This window comes from Symphodus melops, assembly GCF_947650265.1.
Source record: "Symphodus melops genome assembly, chromosome: 2".
Taxonomy (NCBI): Eukaryota; Metazoa; Chordata; class Actinopteri; order Labriformes; family Labridae; genus Symphodus; species Symphodus melops.
In genome coordinates, this window is record NC_136692.1 from 18,929,732 (window position 1) to 18,935,731 (window position 6,000).

The 6,000-nt window shown below is 36.9% G+C and overlaps 1 protein-coding gene across 1 annotated transcript in view; it reads right to left on the minus strand.

Moving 5' to 3' along the window:
• The window catches only part of LOC306820059 (uncharacterized protein), a gene marked incomplete at its 3' end in the record, with an annotated part of 177,954 nt that extends 174,768 nt beyond the window's left edge, over nt 1-3,186 (minus strand). The window contains exon 1 of the mRNA XM_079337713.1: nt 3,128-3,186. The remainder of the gene's footprint in view (nt 1-3,127) is intronic.
• Nucleotides 3,187-6,000: the final 2,814 nt, after the last annotated feature.

Here is a 6,000-nt window from a genome sequence, read left to right on the forward strand (position 1 = left end):
CAGGTCCCTTTATTCCAGACAATAGAGTTATTGGGCGACACTTAAACCATTTTACAGCTTTACACAAAAGGATTGTGAAACCGTTTAAAGGTTTCTGGAAAAATTGTAACTGTAATGCATTGTAGATTGGAGCATGACAATCTAATTCAGTGAAAACCCCCAAAACCCATTAATGAGTTCGTGTCTGTGTAAAGTGAAATCTGAAATACTCATAATTAACAAATACACTCATCCCACAAATAGTAGCTTATTATTCTTCATTGCCAATTTTATGCAATGAAACTTTGATTGTAAGGTCATACTATACAGGTTTGCAACACAGTGATACATAGAAATTACAAAGGCAGTTCCAAGGTTAAACTATAAATGCCAATACACTTACAAACACAAGAGTAAAAAGGCTTACGAAAAACAAATACAAACTGGACCAAAAGTAAACATTTTAACAAATTAAAACTATGGTAATCTGAATCAACAAACCAAGCCTTAAAAACAAATAAAATAAACTGAATTAAAAAACAAAAAGTCAGAACAATATAAAATATTAAAAACTACTCTTTTCCTGCTATTATTTACTCAAAAAGGTAAATTAACTGTGAATTTACTTGAGCCAGAAACTTCTACAATGTGCCATAAGCCAAGTACACTAACAGTCACTACTAGCCCTGAGGCCAGCTGTTTCACCAGCAGCCACTCGCTCTCTTTTTCAGCCCACAGCTCAACTACAGAGGAAAGAGCTTAGAGCCAGAAATCTGCAGGCAGCCATTGGTTTGGTTCCATGGGTACTACCACTGAAGATGTATAAAAAGGACCTGAGGATAGCCCTATGTCCGGTACAAACCCCTTCTAGGAGTATCAATAATTCAAAAGGACAAAGTGTCTGATACATGGGAGTAAAATGCTGCTTGCGTTTTCACTCCTGTGTCAATATTTTGACAGCAAGTGAAGAAAGAGGAATGAATCCAAGGGGACTCTGCCATGTAAAGTGTTCTTTCATGTTTTGCAGAGTGAGTGCTACCTCTCCTTCAAAATCCATGAAATGGAGAGTTAAGAGGAAGCCACTGTGCTGGTACAGTCTGCTCAGACTAACTGACTAACTTAAAGACTGACTGGCTTTTGAAATTGACTGGGCTTCACGCTCCCAGTTTCTTTTTCTCAGCAGCTGCTCCCGCTTCCAGTGTCTCACTCTGTTTCCTTCTTCTTTTGTCTTTCATCATTCTTTTTTTTTTTTTTTTTTTTTCTTCCAGTCTTACACACGCTCACCTCCCACCAGAAAAGGAATTGAGAGGAGGGAAGGTTGTTAAAGTTTTGTTGAGGAGAGAGAATAACACAACAGGGAGACACAGAGATCTGAAGAGATTAAGGAGGTGAGCATAAAATAAACAGAGAGGTGTCTACAGAAGGTAATGAGGTCAAAAAATAGAAAGTGTCTGAAAGGGGTTCACTGACAAAAGAAGGTGTTTCTTCAGTTTGCGCCCGACTATTTGCTGAAAATTGCTTCTATAATTTTATTATTTAATGTTTGTTTTTGGCGTATGTTTTTCCCCAAAGCAGAAGAAAAAAAAAGTACTTCTCTGCTTTAAAAAAAACAACAACCCCAAAACAATGACTATTTCATCATCTAAGACACTATTTTTTCCAAGGCAGAAGATAAGCAGCCGAAACAGTACTAGGCTGTCAACCCCGTTTTGGTTGCATGTTGCAAATCATTTTACTCTCCTCCCAAAAGTATAATTTTGTGTTGAAAGTATAAACACTTACACACATCCACACAAAGAGAGTTGAAGATTCAAGTTCCAAACACTGCTTTAATTATGCTGTGAAGTTCTGTCCCACATGCCCCAGTTTTTCCGAGGAGCACGAATGCGGCACAGTCTTTTGGGACAGTTGATGGTCCCTGAAGAGGGCGAAGGAAGATGGAAGACGTCCCTGGTGGCAGCAAGGGCAGACCACAACAGCACTCTCTTGGGGGAGAGCAATTCAGAACCCTTTTTTTCCCCCAAAGAATGAAAAAAGAAAAGCAACTTATCTGGAAAGCTTTTGTATTTCTGAGAACATAACAAGTGCTGATTTTAATAGATAAAACCAATAACAAAGTCATTAAATGGGGGAACAGTTTGTCAGTCACAGGCTTTATTGTCTTATTCCTTTTCTTTATATATATATATATATATATATATATTTAAGATGAAGAACATTTAAACTTTAGGAGATTATCATACAGTTACTGAACTTAATAATTTTTTTTTTTCAGCTGAATAGGTTACTAGGTTAATAGTTACTAGGTAACAATTTGGTCATATTTAAAAAGAGTAGTAATATATTTTAAGGCAGAAGTAATACGTTAAGGCAGTTCTACCAGTCTTCGCTTAAAATTCCAATGGAGGATATAATTGAATCAGAGGTTATCAAGGTGGTGTTAACAAATTGATTATGAGTTTTTTTTACTCATTGTCCAAGAGGTCTGCTTTACTTAAAGAGCATATTGCAAGTTAATTTCTTTTGTAAATTAACACTTCACATTGTCTGATAATGGTAGAATAAGTACATTATTTTTTGTATATGTTTTTCTACACAAGGGCACTAATTTAGAGGAGAAAGTGGTTTAAAATTTTTTAGCATAGCTGTTGAAAACGCGCTGTTTTTCAACAACGCATATTACGTAACACAATCATATTACATGACATAACGGAGTCCCGTTCTCTCACTCTGCTTTGATTGGCTTTAATCCCATGTGTATGAATGAATGAATGAATGAACCCCTTATTTTCCCAAGGAAAATTCGGTTGGTGAAAAACTGTAGTTCTCATTGTTCCCTTAATGTTTCCCTGTGTGTAACCGTTTCCCTGTGTTACTTTGTGTCCTCCTATGTTGTCTGTAATATTGTTTCCTGTTTTACTTGTGTGTTAGGGTTCCTAGTTTGGTGTTTAGTGTTTTTGTGTGTGAATGATTCCTAGTGATGTTTAATTGTTTAGTCTTTAGTGTTTCCAGTTTTATGTCTTCTCCCTGTGCTTCTCTGTGTTTTCTTACATCCTTTAGTTCCTTGTGTTTCTTCAGTGTTCTGTTTTACTTTGTAGTTCTCAGTGTTGTCCAGTTTCTTGCATCTCTGTGTTTCTCTGTGTTGTACCTCACCTGTCTTATTAGTCTCACCTGTGTCTGATTACCCCTTTCTATTTAGTCTCTGTGTTCCTCATGTTGTCAGTTCATTGTAGTCTGTCATGTGTAGTCTGAGCCTGTCATTTCATCTTCCTGCTCCCGTGGATTTACTTTGTTTCTTCTCCACTTGGTTTTTGGCACATTTTGGATTTATTTTGTGTTGTTGTTGTTTTTTAATTAAACCTCTTTTTACCTGTAATTGGGTCCTCCCTCCCTCTGTTCTACCTCTGTCCGTAACACTAATAGCATGATGTCTAATTAATCTCATAGGAACATTGTTTTATCTAACTAGCTGTATCTTGACAAACCCCGGCTGAACTTGACATTATCTCACCCTGTTCATGTGTTTAATATTTATGCTTTGTGTGTGTGTGTGTGTGTGTGTGTGTGTGTGTGTGTGTGTGTGTGTGTGTGTGTGTGTGTGTGTGTGTGTGTGTGTGTGTGTGTGTGTGTGTGTGTGTGTGTGTGTGTGTGTGTGTGTGTGTGTGTGTGTGTGTGTGTGTGTGTGTGTGTGTGTGTGTGTGTGTGTGTGTGGAAAAGTGCACTTGAACATTTCTTTTTACCCCCCTTGTTTACCTGTAGGGCACTGCACACAAGCAGAAACATGAATTGCTTCATTTGAGTGTTTGTGGGTGTGTGTGTGTGTGTGTGTGTTTGTGGGTGTGTGTGTGTGTGTGAGATAGTTGAAAACTTTATTATGGGGTAAGGGACTTACTCTGGTTACAAAGAATTGTTAGCTATTTAGTTGAGGTTTTGGCAAGTTAGTATTCATCTTATAACATAATATTGCAAAGATTTAAAAAAAAAAAAAAACATTTGATGACAGCTTTCTTGTCAAATGTGACTCATTTTAGAACTGTTTATAGATGCAAGGGAAGGGACATATTACAATCCCCTGTTTTCACTTAAGTGTTTTTCAGGACAGCTTTTTGTTATTTGGGAAATGTACATATGTACAAAGTATTATATTGTTTTAGCAAAAAGAACATAAATAGATCAAAACTCTGTTTTAATGCAGCATGTGTAAGGCAGCATTGCAAGCCTACTTTCTCATACCAAGTACCAGTATCAAATACAGCATATTTGTGATTTCACACTGTAATTTACAGCTCCAGTAGTGCCCATACAGCCCGAGCCCATTTAATGGAACTAAAGACTCATCTGAAGTGATGAAAAAGGGCAAGAAGTCACATATTAATATCCCAAGAAGAGACTCTAGTCCAAGGATTACTGTCGTTCAAAGTTGTTGGTGTGTTCCTCTCAATCCTCGAAGCTCGTCAGAAAATAAATAACTTAATTTCATTATGAAGTCTTGTCGCATTTGTTGCCAACCCTGACAAACATCCTAACTTCAAACAGCTTTTCCCCTTGCTAATGAGCAAAGTGTGCATCCTGTTTATGCACCCACCAAGCGCCACCTTCTCTGAAATGCATTTCTCTTTCTCTGTCTTCCAACTCACCCCCTTCATCCCTCCACCCCTTTGCAATTGAACTCAGAAGTGCCGGCACGCAAATCAAGCGCTAATCCATTTGAAGCTGACAGGGCTTCCTGATTACGGCGGTGGCTTTCTTCTTCAAACGTTATATCACCATCATCTATCCAGGAACACATGTCGAAACATGAAAGAGCTTCCAAGTTCAATTAGCCAATCAATTGTTCGGAGGATTTGCCAACAAACTGAGGGCAAATTGTCATACACACACCTGAGCCCAGCAGTTGACGCCATTGAGTTTGTATGAAAGCACCTATTCAGTCTCAAACAGACAAACACAAATTGCATATTAATATATGGGGTACAATCACTTGGTGTATGCAGGCTTTACAATCACTGTAATTTCTTTTTGAATAATTATATCCAGCAAAATTTGAAGAATGAGACAAAAATTCTATGGGAAAGTTGAAAGACGGACTTTCTTCCAAATAGCGAATGAATTTGACCTTGACAGTTCAGTTCAGTTAATGACTTCCAACCTCACACTTTCTTGAATATTAACACCTATTCCATCCGTGCTAGGACCAAGCAACAGGACACCACAGAACAGGGCACCCACACTAGCCAATGAACTGTACTCTGAGTGTGACGCATGCTTGTGCAAAGGTACAGATTTAGCATGATGTGCCAAAAACCACACTGATGAGGTGTGTCTTGGATTTACAACAGATGGTAAGGCCTTCTATCAACTTCTCCTTTTGAGCATAGACTTGTTTCCTTAAGTTTTTTTTTTCTGGTCACTTTTAGACAAAACAACAGGAAAAAAAAAGGTTTTAAAAATTAAATACTGGTCTATATTGGCCTTTTAAATTCAAGGTTTTATTATTGTTCTGGAAAAAAGTAGTAAGTTTAATTTCTAACTAAATAAAGAAACATTTGGGGGACTTCAAAAAGGTACTTACTGTCTTTAGGGCAATTTTTAAACAATGTTTAAGAAAGAAAAATCAGTTTTATCAGCTGTGGTATAATTAACAGTGTTCATAATCTGGTTGTAAATTTGTCTTATAGTTTTTAACTTCAACAGTGAGTCAGCGGTCATTTTATATAACAATTGTTTATAATGATAGAAAATTATTGTGTGTAAATGTATTTTGGTCAGTTGGCCTAAAAACAAGTGACACAAGTAAAACAAACGGAATTGTTTGATTTATTAGGTTGTAATAGAAAAGGAGGTACATATTAATGAAGCTATAAGCAGTGAACATGTTGTAGTAATAGTGTTAATGTGTAAATATTTGATTAAAGAAAGATACTTGTTGTTCTGTGGTACAGCTTGTGTACTGACATAAATTCAAGGATTATTGTCAAATGTAAGCAGGAGGTAAATTCGAGGCCTCTATTTTGGATTTAC